A 17138-nucleotide genomic window follows, 5' to 3' on the forward strand; every position below is an offset into this window, starting at 1 on the left:
AAAACGTTAACCTGAGGTTCAATAGGTTTTGTAAAATGCATGTGGCATAAACACAATGTTGTGACATCACAGTGAAACTGCTGGTTATTCCAAATTAAAAAGCAATCTTGAAGGCAACATTATAAGCCTATTATTATAAAAAAATAAAAATCATGACTAATAGCTGACATTTCATCAGGAAAAAAGATACAATAGAAGCTAAGAAATAATGGAAAAAAGTTGACAGAAAGTATTTGAAACTTGGACTTTCATACCCTAAGACATCTTCAAAATAATAAAAGGGAAGTGAAGAATACAAAAATATAGGCAAAGAACATGGATAAAATTTGTTCCTGGCAATCCTGCAACAAAAGGTGTATTAATGGATGCTTGTCAGTTAGGAGAAAAATTATCCCAGAAAGTATCATGCAAATGCAAGAAAAATAGAAAAGCAATGGAGATGTTTCAGAACATGAATAAATGTGAACAGATATGTCTTTAAACTCCTCTCTTGGGGGTTTTCATTTACAGCATGCAATATTGAAATACATGACAACTAAAATTCAAAAGGCAAATAAAGGCATGAGTGCGTGCCTGCTAAGCCTCTTCAGTTGTGTCAAAATCTTTGTGACGTTATGGACTGCAGGCTGCCAGGCTCCTCTGTCCATGGGGATGCTCCAGGCAAGAATTCTTGAGTAGGTTGCCATGCCTTCCTACAGTGGGTCTTTCCAACCTGGGGGTTGAATTGGAATCTCTTATTTCTCCTGCATTGGCAGGTGGGTTCTTTACCACTAGTGCCACTTGAGAAGCCCATAAGTAAGGGATATGTATATTGAAAAGATTCCATAGTCAAAATATGGGTGGGTGTCTGATTTTTTTCAGCTGCATAATTAATTAGGCAGAAACCCAGTACTTAAAACAGCAATAAATGTTTGTTATCTCACTTAGTTTCCACAGAATAGGAGTTTGGTAACAGGTGAGTTGCTCCATCCACACTCAGAGACATTCGTAAGATTGTCATCCAAATGATGTCCAGGATCATGGTCATCTGAAGGCTCAACTAGGTCTGAAAGACAAGCTAGTTGACAAATTGGCACCAACAATCCATAGAGCTCTATTTCTCACTACCAACTGCTTTATTGGGATGCTTGACTTCCCTCTTGAGAAACCTGTATGCAGGTCAGGAATCAACAGTCAGAACTGGACATGGAACAGACTGGTTCCAAATAGGAAAAGGAGTACGTCAAGGTTGTATATTGTCACCCTGCTTATTTAACTTCTATGCAGAGTACATCATGAGGAACGCTGGGCTGGAAGAAGCACAAGCTGGAATCAAGATTGCCGGGGGAAATATCAATAACCTCAGATATGCAGATGACACCACCCTTATGGCAGAAAGTGAAGAGGAACTAAGAAGCCTCTTGATGAAAGTGAAAGAGGAGAGTGAAAAGGTTGGCTTGAAGCTGAACATTCAGAAAACAAAGATCATCACTTCGTGGGAAATAGATGGGGAAACAGTGGAAACAGTGTCAGACTATTTTTCTGGGCTCCAAAATCACTGTGGATGGTGATTGCAGCCATGAAATTAAAAGACGCTTACACTTTGGAAGGAAAGTTATGACTAATCTAGATAGCATATTAAAAAGCAGAGACATTACTTTGCCAACAAAGGTCCATCTAGTCAAGGCTATGGTTTTTCCAGTGGTCATGTATGGATGTGAGAGTTGGACTGTGAAGAAAGCTGATTGCCGAAGAATTGATGCTTCTGAGCTGTGGTGCTGGAGAAGACTCTTGAGAGTCCCTTATACTGCAAGGAGATCCAACCAGTCCATCCTAAAGGAGACCAGTCCTCAGTGTTCATTGGAAGGACTGATGCTGAAGCTGAAACTCCAATACTTTGGCCACCTCATGCGAAGAGTTGACTCATTGGAAAAGACTCTGATGCTGGTAGGGATTGAGGGCAGGAGGAGAAGGGGACGACAGAGGTTGAGATGGCTGGATGGCATCACTGACTCGATAGACATGAGTTTGAGTGAACTCCGGGAGTTGGTGATGGACGGGGAGGCCTGGCGTGCTGTGATTCATGGGGTTGCAAAGAGTCGGACACGACTGAGAGACTGAACTGAACTGAACTGACTTCCCTCTAGGCCCTCTAGGGGTCCTTCTGATGTGGTAGCTGACTTGCCCCAAACAAGTGATCTAGGCAAGAAGAAGGCAAAACTATGACCTTGCTTTGGAAGTAATAATATCATTTCCATAATATCCTACCAGTTATATAAGTCAACTGGAGTACATGGAAGTACAACCCCAAGGATGTAAAACCAAGAGGCTGTACTGGAGTCTAGTACTGACAACCAGAAAATGTTGTTTCTGTTAGGCTAAATTGAGTCAAGGATGTAAGCTGTATCATTAAGGTAACAATTAACATAACTGTAAGTGAATTTATAATCAACTAGCTAATAGATAAATAATGGAAATAGGAAAGAAAGGGGAAAAAATGCTGGCGTTTAAATAGAAAACAAACAGCAAGATCTTAGAATAAATCCATTATGTAATCACAGTAAAGATACAACAATTAAAGATTATAATTGACAGGCTGAATTTAAATGATTTATATGCTGCTTACAGATGACACGCATCTTGAATATAATAATGTAGAAAGAGTAAAATTGCAAGAATGTAAAAATATAATATGTGTAAATTCTATAATAGAATAATACAAAGAGTTTATTAAAATAAGAAAAACCCAGATTATTAGAACTATAAAGAGAGATTTAACAAGAAAAAGACTCAATCCATTAGGAAGATAACACAATTCTAAATCTGTATGCATACTATAAAACACCTAAAATTATGAAAAGCCAAAGAAGTCATAACTCAAACAGGAAATACCAAGAAAAAATAGAGGGGAAATGAGAATATACAAGATCAGAAAAACCAACAAACACACTTTAACTTTCTGATATATATACTAGACTCAGGTTAGGGTGAAGAAAAGACGCATCCAGAGCATTAAATTTAAATAGGCACACCTTGTCAAAGCTGACCCTCCACTTGCAGGATCCTGAAAATGCTTGCATTTTGTGCCCCAAACACGTCTTGTGCTTTACTCTAGACCCCACCCTGCTTGGTGCTTCCCTCATAGCTCAGTTGGCAAAAAAACTGCCTGCAATGCAGGAGACACAGGTCTGATTCCTGGGTTGGAAGATCCCCTGGAGAAGGAATGGCCACCCACTCTAGTATTCTTCCTGGAGAAACCATGGACAGAGGAGCCTTGCAGGCTACAGTCCATGGGGTCGCAGAGTCAGACATGACTTAGAGACTAAACCACCACCCACCCTACACATAAGAAGATCCCCTCAACAAATGGTGTGACAGGGTGCAGATTTTTAAATGGATGGGATTATATGGGGTCACTTAAATTTTAAAAGGTCATAAAGCCAGGATTTAGATCAGTCAGATTATATTCTCTAATCACAGTAAAATTAATTTACAAATGGACAGCAAAAGAAAATTAGAATATCATGGTCAAAAACTAAGCTTATGTGTCTAACCAAAGTAATAAAGGGGATATCATAATGAGAAACAGAAAGTATTTTGAAGTAAATCAACTAAAGATATAATACATTAAAACCACTTGAATCTACATGAAGCAACATTTCAAAATGTATAGCTTGACCCTATGTATAATAAAAGTTAAAAATCAATTGTTTAGCCATTTCAAGATGCTGTTGAAACAACAGAAAATCACACCTACAAACAGAAAATAATAAAGCTAACAAACCTAGGGTGAGGCAAAGGAAGCATTCTTATATCCTATCTCTCTGGATTCGGTTCAGTTCAGTTCAGTCACTCAGTCGTGTCTGACTCTTTGCAACCCCATGAATCACAGGACGTCAGGCCTCCCCGTCCATCACCAACTCCCGGAGTTCACTCAAACTCATGTCCATCGAGTCAGTGATGCCATCCAGCCATCTCAACCTCTGTCGTCCCCTTCTCCTCCTGCCCTCAATCCCTACCAGCATCAGAGTCTTTTCCAATGAGTCAACTCTTCACATGAGGTGGCCAAAGTATTGGAGTTTCAGCTTCAGCATCAGTCTTTCCAATGAACACTGAGGATTGATCTCCTTTAGAATGGACTGGTTGGATCTCCTTGCAGTCCAAGGGACTCTCAAGAGTCTTCTCTGACACCACAGCTCAGAAGCATCAATTCTTCGGTGATCAGCTTTCTTCACAGTCCAACTCTCACATCCATACATGACCACTGGAAAAACCATAGCCTTGACTAGATGGACCTTTGTTGGCAAAGTAATGTCTCTGCTTTTTAATATGCTATCTAGATTAGTCATAACTTTCCTTCCAAAGTGTAAGCGTCTTTTAATTTCATGGCTGCAATCACCATCCACAGTGATTTTGGAGCCCAGAAAAATAAAGTCTGACACTGTTTCCACTGTTTCCCCATTTATTTCCCATGAAGTGATGGGAACAGATGTCATAATCTTAGTTTTCTGAATGTTGAGTTTTAACCCAACTTTTTCACTCTCCTCTTTCACTTTCATCAAGAGGCTCTTTAGCTCTTCTTCACTTTCTGCCACAAGGGTGGTGTCATCTGCATATCTGAGGTTATTGATATTTCTCCCCACAATCTTGATTCCAGTTTGTGCTTCATCCAGCCCAGCTTTTCTCGTTATGTACTCTGCATATAAGTTAAATAAGTAGGGTGATAATATACAGCCTTGATGTATTCCTTTCTCTATTTGGAACCAGTCTGTTGTTCCATGTCCAGTTCTAACTGTTGCTTCCTGACCTGCCACAAGTGTCTCAAGAGGCAGGTCAGGTGGTCTGGTATTCCCATCTTTTGAAGAATTTTCCACAGTTTTTGGTGATCCACACAGTTAAAGGCTTTGGCATAGTCAATAAAGCAGAAGTAGATATTTTTCTGGAACTCTCTTGCTTTTTCAATGATCCAGTGGATGTTGGCAATTTGATCTCTGGTTCCTCTGTCTTTTCTAAATCCCACTTGAACATGTGGACTTACACGGTTCACGTACTTTTGAAGCCTTGCTTGGAGAATTTTGAGCATTACTTTACTAGTGTGTGAGGTGAATGCAATTATGCAGTAGTTTGAGCATTTTTTGGCATTGCCTTTCTTTGGGATTGGAATGAAAACTGACTTTTTCCAGTCCTGTGGCCACTTCTCAGTTTTGCAAATTTGCTGGCATATTGAGTGGAGCACTTTCACATCATCATTTTTAGAATTTGAAATAGCCCAACTGGAATTCCATCAACTCCACTAGCATTATTTGTAGTGATGCTTCCTGAGGACCACTTGACTTCATATTCCAGGATGTCTGACTCTAGGTTGTTGATCTCTCCATTGTGATTATCTAGGTCGTGAAGAGCTCTTTTGTATAGTTCGTCTGTGTATTCTTGCCACCTCTTCTTAATATCTTCTGCTTCTATTAGGTCCATACTATTTCTGTCCTTTATTGTGCCCATCTGTTCATGAAATGTTCCTTTGGTATGTCTAATTTTCTTGAAGACATCTTTAGTCTTTCCCATTCTATTGTTTTTCTCTATTTCTTTGTATTGATTGTTGAGGAAGGCTTTCTTATCTCTCCTTGCTATTCTTTGGAACTCTGCATTCAAATGGATGTATCTTTCTTTTTCTCCTTTGCCTTTCACTTCTCTTCTATTCATAGCTATTTGTAAGGCATCCTCAGACAACCATTTTGCCTTTTTGTATTTCTTTTCCTTGGGGAAGGTCTTGATCCCCACCTCCTATACAATGTCATGAACCTCTGTCCATAGTTCTTCAGACACTCTATCAGTTCTAATCCCTTGAATCTATTTGTCACTTGCACTGTATAATCCTAAGGGATTTGATTTGGGCCATACCTGAATGGTCTAGTAGTTTTCCCTACTTTCTTCAATTTAATCTGAATTTGGCAATAAAGGGTTCATGGTCTGTGCCACAGTCTGCTCCTGGTCTTGGTTTTGCTGACTGTATAGAACATCTCCATCTTTCATACAGTGTATTAGAGAACAGTATAGAATGGAATACTATGGTATAATATTGTGTAGTATCATATAGTATGCTATTGTATAGTATAGCACTGTACAGTGTAGTATACATAGTATAGAATAGAATAGTATAGTATAGTGCAGTATAGTATTACATAGCATAGTATACGGAGAAGGCAATGGCAAGCCACTCCAGTACTATTGCCTAGAAAATCCCATGGATGGAGGAGCCTGGTAGGCTGCAGTCCATGGGGTCGCTAAGGGTCGGACACGACTGAGCGACTTCACTTTCACTTTTCACTTTCACACATTGGAGAAGGAAATGGCAACCCACTCCAGTGTTCTTGCCTGGAGAATCCCAGGGACGGGGGAGCCTGGTGGGCTTCCGTCTATGGGGTCACACAGAGTCGGATACGACTGAAGTGACTTAGCAGCAGCAGTAGCAGCATAGTATAGGGTAATAGAGAAAAATCAACAGAACTGTAAAGTTGATTTTTTGAAAAGACTAATAAAACAGATATATATTTCCCTATGAATGAATTTTTTAAGGAAAAAAACCCACAAATGAGCAGTATCAAATGAAGCATGGGCTGTGTCCCTACTAATTCTATGAATTAATAAATTTTACAGCAATGTATTTGACTATACCCTGATTTATTTGTAAATACAATTTAGACCCACTGATAAAAAAAAACAGAAAGTCTGAATAGCTTACTTCCTATAAAGGAATTGAATCTTGGCTAACAATATTCCAACACAGAAAATTATAGGTCCAGTGAGCATCAAGGGAGAGAATTCCAAATATTCTCATGCAGAAATATCACATATCATATAGTAAGTCTTCAAATTCAGAGAAGAAAAGAAAATAATTCCCAACATCATTTAGGCTAGTATCACTTTGCTCTACAAACCTTACAAAGACAATTACAACGAAAAAATTATGGACTAAACTCTCTCATAAAATGAAACACAACATGGAACATAAATCAATACCTTCAGTTTATTAGTATGTATATATACATTGTCTTCCCTGCTGACTCAGACAGAAAATAACCTGCCTATGATGCAGGAGACCCAGGTTGGATCTCTGGATCAGGAATATCCCCTGGAGAAGGGAATGGCTACCCATTCCATGTATAAGACAACACAGGATGGTTAAGGGCAAAATTTAAAAGTAAAACAAATTTAAGTAAAGAACTTCTGCTCATCAAAAAACACCATGAAGTTAGTGAGTGAGCAAACCCCAGAGAGAGAGATGGTGTGATATACACTCCCTGAGAAGGACTTGAATGTCTTTTATATATAAAGAAACCAATAAAAAAGTGGCAGACAGTTCAATAGAAAAATAAACAAAAGTCTTTTTAAACAGTTACATCAAAAACTATTATCTAATTGATCCAAAAGCCTATGAAGAGATGTTTCAATCAACCATTAATAGGAAAACACAATTAAAAGCACAACTTGATACTCCCTATGCACAGAACAGCTGCAGTGGAAAGCAGAGGATGCCATGGGTTGGCAGGGAGAGGAACTTTTATACTGCTAGTAGGAGGGGCTATGGACACAACCCTCAAATACCACTGTGTGGTGGTCCCTACTGCAGCACACCCTGAATCAAAGCTGCTAACTCTTAGGTGTATCACCAGAAGTGGCTGTACACACGCACTGAACAAGCACTTCACTGCAGCGACGTGCTTAGCTGTGCTCTTCACAAGAGTCGAGATGATATTCCCAGGCTCACCTTGTACTCTCCTAACTTCTGCCATGGAATTAACCCTTTCACCCATCAATGACTCCCTTTACAGAGGAATCAAACTCGGGAATCAAGATCTGGACGTGGGACTTTCTCATTGCTTCTAAGTCTTCTCAGACAGAGGAAATGCACTTATGCACAGGAACGCAACATCCCACATACATGTGTGTATTTCTGTGTCTCTCACTTTGTGTATATGTGTGTGTGTGTGAGATCTTGAGTTCACACTCATACCTGATTTCCAGCCTCTTTTACTTAATTCCTTTCCCTGAGAGGGAGAATACTGGCTTTCACCATCCACAATATGTTTATTTATATGCATTAAGTAATTTCAAAATTGTTCTTTTGTACTCCAACGAAAAACAAACTTACTGGCTAGAATTCAAAAGTGAAAAGTTTGGCTTAAAGCTCAACATTCAGAAAACAAAGATCATGGCATCTGGTCCCATCACTTCATGGGAAATAGATGGGGAAACAGTGGAAACAGTGTCAGACTTTATTTTTTTGGCCTCCAAAATCACTGCAGATGCTGATTGAAGCCAGGAAATTAAAAGACGCTTACTCCTTGGAAGGAAAGTTATGACCAACGTTGATAGTATATTGAAAAGCAGAGACATTACTTTGCCAACCAAGGTCCATCTAGTCAAGGCTATGGTTTTTCCTATGGTCATGTATGGATGTGAGAGTTGGACTGCAAAGAAAGCTGATCACCGAAGAATTGATGCTTTTGAACTGTGGAGCTGGAGAAGACTCTTGAGAGTCCCTTGACTGCAAGGAGATCCAACCAGTCCATTCTAAAGGAGATCAATCCTGGGTGTTCATTGGAAGGACTGATGCTAAAGCTGAAACTCCAATACTTTGGCCACCTCATGCGAAGAGTTAACTCACTGGAAAAGAGTCTGATGCTGGGAAGGATTGGGGGTGGGAGAAGAAGGGGACGACAGAGAATGAGATGGCTGGATGGCATCACCGACTCAATGGACATGAGTTTGAGTGAACTATGGGAGTTGGTGATGGACAGGGAGGCCTGGCGGCTGTGATTCATGGGGTCACAAAGAGTCAGACACAACTGAGCGACGGAACTGAACTAAATATATACACATATAGTTTTTAGATTTACAAGATGAAATCAAGACAGTGTTTACAAAAGTTATTTAATTTAGCAGTTTTTTCTCATCTCTTTCAGTGTGGCTATGTTATTCATTTGTAATGAAATTAAGCTCCAGTTTTGCTACTTATATTCTGATTTCATTTCTTTCCACATCAGTAGTTTTAGAGGAGAAATGAGAGAGTATATATATATATAACATTATGGTGTTTCTAAGAATCTAAACTTCATAAGAAGAGTTATACTAAAAAAAAAAAAGAGAGAGAGATCATATTTGACTGCAAATACAGTAAAAGAAACAAACAAACCCTGGAGATTGCTAACCAATGAGCAAAGTAAGGAGGTCAGATATCAAGGTGAGGATTTTCCCTAAACTGACCTAACAGGATTCTTGCTAAAACTAAACTAGCAGACCCCTCAAGGATCAGAACCATGATCAGGGCCTAGTCAAGAAAAGGGCTCAGAAAAACCCAATTAAAATTTGATCAAGGAGAAAGTTTATGTCAGTACTGTGGCTCCAGTACATTCCACAGACTTGATGGAAAAAAAAAATAAAATAGGAAAATATTTTTATAGCACATAGATTATTTCATTTACAGAAGCAAAAGAAAAAAGTGTGTGTCCAGATAAAAATATTTTTCTGGCAGATACTATGAGTAACAATAAATGCACTTATTGCAAAAATGCAATTTATATATTGATAAGAATCAACTATTCAATAAAGGGCCACCACTAACAGCTATAAGCATTAGTAGAGTTTGCAGAAATGGGAGAAGGGGAGCTAGTTTGTGTCCGAAAGTCTTATTCTTCAGGGAGTTCCTAAACTGTGCTGACCGAAATAGGATGTGGCCAGATCTATTTTATGTTTTCTGTCACATACCATGTAATATCCAAGAAAGGATGCAGGAGAATCTAATATTGTGGAAGTGAGTAGATTGAAAGTGGCTAATAATTTTCATATGAGTTATTTTTCTGAGATAGAGAAATATAATTGTTTATAACTTAGCTAGGGGAATGAAATGGCTTTGTGATATTCCTTACTGGTTTATTCTTTGTGATTCTTATGGAAGTGGAGGTAAAGAGCATTGACTATGAAGGGGTTAGATGAGCAATTATTCATAACGTGCAAAAAAAAAAATCAATCAAGTTTATCAGATTAGGTCGCTTAATTTTATATCATTCTGCATATTGTTTTTATTTCATTTTTGACTAGCTGCATGAACATTTAAATAATATCTCACTCCAGTTCATAGAAATTCTATAGAAAATGAGTGATTTTAGAAACTCATCTCAGTAAACTATCAGCTATTTGCAATTCTTAATTTTAAACAAATGGAAATATCAATGGTCATGTCATTGCTTTGCCCAGATACTATGTCACAATATTTAATTCAGTCTTCCTTTGGGCAGGAAATAGATTAAACATAAAAGCACTCTAGGCAGTCTATCAGTCAGAGTTTACTCAATAAAAGAGAAGACATTAACACATCTCAATACATAAAGGATTTAATATAAGCAATTAGATGTTTATAGGAAAGGTTAAAGTTGAAGGTCAGTTGATGGCTGTCCCTATCTATTTTACAAGAAACTGTCTCCCCTGCCTCCACCTGTACCAGGTAGGTGATTTCCAGAAACAGACTAAAAGGTCTTCTCAGATGATCTTGTTTGCCTAAGAATACCTGATTTGTTCAATTTGGCCCAAAGATTGGCCACTCTTTTTATTCTTTCTTCCAGATCTTATACCAGAGCTTCTTGTAATCTGGTCTTTTCAATACAGCTTTGTGACACAAGGGTAAGCATGGATGGGGTTAGTATTGGAGTGCCAAAAAATGACCTGACAATATAAAAATATTATATCCTGGGTTCAGAGAAATTGGCAAAAGTAGTTAAATTATGAAAAGAAGAGACCATTTTTTAAATAAATAGTAATCTACTGAGAAAAATTCTGAAGCATTTTCAACAAATTTGATCAGACAATCTAGTGACTGAAATGGATAAATCTGAACCATATCAGAGTGTATATAGTGTTATTAACTACCCTTGACAATATTTATTTTATGTCATATTTTAAATTATGTCCTAATGACTAGGATTTGTCACATATACATTTATTTATCATAGTCTGTTAGATTTGTACCTTAGATTTGTGCCTTAAATGAATATCTAATATGCATTTGTTGAGTAATACATAGACTTGTTTATTTAAGAAAGCTGTGACAAAAGTTTGTTTACCCCTTTCCTCCCTTCTCCTGTCGTTTCTCTTTTTACTACTCAGAGCTGACTTCCACTGAGATTAAAAACTACAGAAGAGTACTGTGCTCCTTTATAAGATAATACATTGAAAATTAGTAAAATACAAAAAATTGTAATTGATTCAGGAAGAGGTTTTAAGCAAAAACCTTACAGAAACAATATCCAATGGGAAAAAATTGTCAATGTTTTATACTACCTCCAAATAACAAAACATAATAACTGAATGACTTTAATGAATATTGCAAATTTGTAAAAAAAAAATCTAAAATTTTCTTTATTGTTCCTCATTATTCTTAGCAGTTGCAAATCATAAGAAAAAATGATACTCCCCCAAATTAAAACTATGAAGATAGTTGTGACCTAGTTAGATTTCATTTAAAGAAAGTTAAAGGCTTTATAAAGCTTCCCTATGGATAGCAGTGCTATGACTGGTGGAAGTGCTCCTGGAATCTATAGGAGGAGATGGGGGTTGGAGGGGACCAAAAGAAATGGAAAGAAATTCAGCATACCAAAAATTAGCATGAAAAGTTAGGGAACAAGAATTAGAAATTTTGCTCTATGACTTAGCTCTGGAGATATATATATATATATATTCCCTAATAGTCAGGTTTCCTCTTTAAAAAATGCCTAATAATTTGCATCTGTACTCAAGAGGTGTGATTTCTGACTACTTAGCAGTCATGTCACCCCATGGCCATGTTGATGACATTCATCATTCAATTTCTCCACTCTTGAGTTCTTCTAAGAACACTAGCTATTGACAGTAAAATTTCAGAAGCAGCACACAAATGTTTTTTAGAAAATCTAATGTATGAGATATGAATGCCTCAACATGGTTTCTTCAAGCCAAGATATCTTGGAATAAGTGACAATTTTGAAAAAGAAAAAGTGATGCCATAAAATGAACAACAATTTTTGTTGGGGAACAGCAATTTCAGCATCTGGTGAGTAATGTGATTCAGTGTATGCAAACATGTGCATGTGTTTTGGAATGAAACACAAAATGTGTCTGAATGTTATCATAAGCCAAAAAGAAAATAGCTTTCACATGCCAGTATACATACTCACATTATAAACCATTCTGAGAAGCACTTACCTAGGTCATCAAGAGAAAGCACCCAGAATTTCAATAAAAGCATTGTTTTATTTTGGCAAAGTACATATGTTTCTACATTCTTCCACACTCCGAACTAATACAAACTAATTAAGCAAAAAGAAGAAACATAACATTAAAGTATAGGAGACCTATGCATCCACAAACAGAATATATGAGGAAAAGCTACCAAATGTTATGAAGCTTTAACAAAAGACGCCAAGGAAGACACCCTTGGCTATGCAGGTGATATGCAGCTGTCCAAATGAGAACACTTGGTTGGAAGCAGAAGAGGATGAAGATACTGTTGATAGGCATGACACTTGTAATAGAAGAATAGGTAGCAGGGTTAAATGGGGAAACAGATGAAGTAAAATCTTAGAACAGCTTCTGTCAGCAAGATGGAGTGGCAAAGGACAGATGAACTAGAAGCAGCCCTACAGAGGCTGATTCCTGGAATCTGGGAAGGAGCAAAGTCTGAAAGAAGCATCCACACAGCAGTTTTCTGTGCAATTGGCTGGCACCTCTCAGGTATTCTCCATCATACTTAGTCCAGGTTCTGTCTTCTTTCAAATCCACTTATAACACTGATCTCCAAAAGACCCTCTTTTTTTCAAAGGTATGTTTAAAACTATCCAACACAGGACCTGCATTTTTTTAATTAATTAATTAATTTTAATTGGAGGCTAATTACTTTACAATATTGTAGTGTTTTTTGCCATACATTGACATGAATCAGCCATGGGTGTACATGTGTTCCCCATCCTGAACCCCCCTCCCAACTCCCTGCCCATCCCATCCCTCAGGGTCATCTCAGTGCACCAACCCCGAGCACCCTGTCTCATGCATCGAACCTGGACTGGCAATCTGTTTCACATATGGTTATATACATATATATATATATATACATCACATTTTCAAAACACCTTTTTTGTACTGGGGTATAGCCAACTAACAAACAATGTGATAGTTTCAGGTGAGCTGCAAAGGAACTCGGACTTACATATACATGTATCCATTTTCCCCTAAACTCCCCACCAGTCCAGGCTGCCACATAACATTGAGCAGAGTTCCACGTGCTATAAGGTAGATCCTTGTTGGTTATTCATTTTCTTTTTTTTACAAAAACAATTTTAGGAATCTTTACTTAAAAACAACCTTATCTTAAAATGGAGTAAAGAGCATAAGAGTAAAAGGAAAATCACACAGCAAAGCATATAGACCAAAAAAATATTGTTATGAAGCAGATGAAAAATTAAGAAAAGTTACTGAATTAAGAAAAAAATGTAATAATTCACTTGTAATCTTTTGTTAAAAAAAGCTCAGATTACTCATCAAGAAAGATCAGTGAAACTACAGGAGGGATAAAAGTTGAGCTGATCCAGCTCAAGAAATAAGAGAAAAATACAAACTTTACAGAAATTTAAACCATATCCAAAAGAGCTAAAAGAAAAAGCTAATGCTGAAAATTCAAGTGGAACCATAAAAAACAGATAAAGGGAAAATTTTGAAAATAGAAGTAGAAATAAGCAAAGTTATCAGATACAGAATGAAGATAACCTACAGAGAATCAATGTCACCGAAGACAGAATATAAATAAATAAAATGGTAGAAATGCTCAGAGATATAAAGAACACATCCTTAAGAGTATGATTTGCCTTGAAACTAAAAGTATAAAGGAGAGGTTTTTTTAGGAAAAAAAAAAGTGATGTAAATGGCCAACCTAACATCAGTTCAGTTCAGTTCAGTTCAGTCCCTCAGTCGTGTCCAACTCTCCGCGACCCCATGAATCACAGCACACCAGGCCTCCCTGTCCATCGCCAACTCCCGGAGTTCACTCAAACTCATGTCCACAGAGTCGGTGATGCCATCCAGCCATCTCATTCTCAGTCGTCCCCGTCTCCTCCCGCCCCCAACCTTTCTCAGCATCAGAGTCTTTTCCAGTGAGTCAACTCGTCGCATGAGGTGGCCAAAGTATTGGAGTTTCAGCTTTAGCATCAGTCCTTCCAATGAACACCCAGGATTGATCTCCTTTAGAATGGACTGGTTGGATCTCCTTGCAGTCCAAGGGACTCTCAAGAGTCTTCTCCAGCCCTACAGTTCAAAAGCCTCAATTCTTCGGCGATCAGCTTTCTTCACAGTCCAACTCTCACATCCATACGTGACCACGGGAAAAACCATAGCCTTGACTAGACGGACCTTGGTTGGCAAAGTAATGTCTCTGCTTTTTAATATATTATCAAGGTTGGTCATAACTTTCCTTCCAAGGAGTAAGCATCTTTTAATTTCATGGCTTCAATAAGTATCCACAGTGATTTTGGAGCCCAAAAAGATAAAGTCTGACACTGTTTCCACTGTTTTTCCATCTATTTCCCGTGAAGTGATGGGACCAGATGCCATGATCTTCGTTTTCTGAATGTTGAGCTTCAAGCCAACCTTTTCACTCTCCTCTTTCACTTTCATCAAGAGACTTTTGAGTTCCTCTTCACTTTCTGCCATAAGGGTAGTGTCATCTGCATATCTGAGGTTATTGATATTTCTCCCAGCAATCTTGATTCCAGCTTGTGTTTCTTCCAGCCCAGCGTTCCTCATGATGTACTCTGCATATAAGTTAAATAAGCAAGGTGACAATATACAGCCTTGACGTACTCCTTTTCCTATTTGGAACCAGTCTGTTGTTCTATGTCCAGTTCTGACTGTTGCTTCCTGACCTGCATACAGGTTTCTCAAGAGGTAGGAATTACTGAACAAAGATAGTAGAGGTGATGGAATTCCAAATGAGCTATTTCAAACCTTAAAAGATGATTCTGTTAAAATACTATACTTATTATGCCAGCAAATTTGGGAAACTCAGCAGTGGCCACAGGACTGGAAAAGTTGTTTTCATTCCAATCCTAAAGAAAGGCAATGCCAAAAAATGTTCAAATTACTGTACAATTGCAGTCATTTCACCTGCCAACAAGATTATGTGCAAAATCCTTCAAGCTAGCCTTCAGCAGTATGTGAACCAAGAACTTTGAGATGTGCAAGCTGGATTTAGAAAAGGCGGAGGAACCAGGGATCAAATTGCCAACGTACACTGGATCATAGAAAAAGTGAGGAAATTTAAAAAAATATATACTTCTTCTTAGTTGACTATGTTAAGCTTTGACTGTGTGAATTATGACAAACTGGAACATTCTTACTGAGATGGGAATACCAGACCACATTACCTGCCTCCTGAGAAACCTGTGTGCAGGACAAGAAGCAGAAGTTAGAACTGGATATGGAGCAAATAGACTGGTTCCAAATTGGGAAATTAGTAGATCAAGGGTATATATTGTCACCCTGCTTATTTAACTTATATGCAGAGTACATCATGAGAAATGCTGGGCTGGATGAATCACAAGCTGAAATCAAGATTGCTGAGAGAAATATCACCATCTCAGATATGCAGATGATACCCCTTTAATGGCAGATAACAAAGAGAAACAAAAGAGTCTATTGAAGGTGAAAGAGGAGAGTGAAAAAACTGGCTTAAAACTCAACATTCAAAAAAATATGATCATGACATCTGGTCATATCACTTCATGTCGAATAGAGAAAATGTGGAAATGGTATGATATTTCATTTTCTTGGGCTCCAGAATCAATGGGGATTGTGACTGAAGCCACAAAATTAAAAGATGCTTGCTCCTTGGAAGAAAAGCTATGACAAACTTAGACTATATTATAAAGCAGAGATGTCACTTTGCTGACAAATGTCCATATAGTCAAAGCAATGGTTTTCCCGATAGCCATGTATGGATGTGAGAGGTGGACCACAAAGAAGGCTAAGCACTGAAGAATTGATGTTTCCAAACTGTGATGCTGGAGTAGACTCTTGAGAGTCCCTTGGACAGCGAGGAGATCAAACCGGTCGATTCTAAAGGAAATCATCCCTGAATATTAATTGGAAGGACTAGTGCTGGAGCTGAAGCTCTAAGACTTTGGCCACCTGATGCAAAGAGCTGACTTATTAGAAAAGACCCTAATCCTGGGAAAGATTGAGAGCAAGAGGAAAGGGGGCGACGGAGGATGAGATGGTTGCATGGCATCACTGAATCAATGGATATGACTTTGAGCAAACTCACAGAGATAGTGAAGGACAGAGAAGCCTGGCATGCTGCAGTCCATGGGTTCGCAAAGAGTCGGACACAACTTAGTGACTGAACAATAACAACATAAATCCCACCCAAAGTACTGATTTTCCAAGATGAAATTTCAAACATTCCTACCCACCACTTGCTAATGGGAAGAAAACAAAAAAATTTGGCCTAACTTCACAGTAACTTTCTATGCAAAAACTCATCAAATGGATACAGAGTTGCCTGGGAAATAATTTATAAGAAAATAATTTTATATCCAGACACATTTTAGTTTTATTATATATAACACTGGCTTGTTTACTCACAAAGAGGAAGCATCCCATTAGATCATTTGGAAGAGAAAGGATGAACTTCAGGCAATAAGAGCTAAAAGATGAAACTTCTATAACTAAACAGATAAATAAATAGATAATCTTCACTAAATTTATTTAACCATAGGCCAATCATCAGCTGAATGGACATGAGTTTGAGCAAACTCTGGGAGATAGTGAAGGACAGGAAAGCCTGGCATGCTGCAGTCCATGGAGTCACAATGAGTCAGACACGACTGAGTGATTGAATATCAACAAGAACATAGCCAAGAATTTACAGTCTCTTAATATACAAAATAAAATGAACAAAGAAAATTCAGAAATTCAGTTCAGTTCAGTCATTCAGTCGTGCCAACTCTGTGACCCCATGGACTGCAGCAGCCAGGCTTCCCTGTCCTTCACCAACTCCCAGAGTTTGCTCAAACTCATGTCCATCAAGGTGGTGATGCCATCCAACCATCTTATCCTTTGTCATCCCCTCTTCTCGCAGC

This window comes from Moschus berezovskii, chromosome 19, assembly GCF_049115385.1.
Source record: "Moschus berezovskii isolate FMDL1 chromosome 19, NW_MosBer_1.0, whole genome shotgun sequence".
Classification (NCBI taxonomy): domain Eukaryota; kingdom Metazoa; phylum Chordata; class Mammalia; order Artiodactyla; family Moschidae; genus Moschus; species Moschus berezovskii.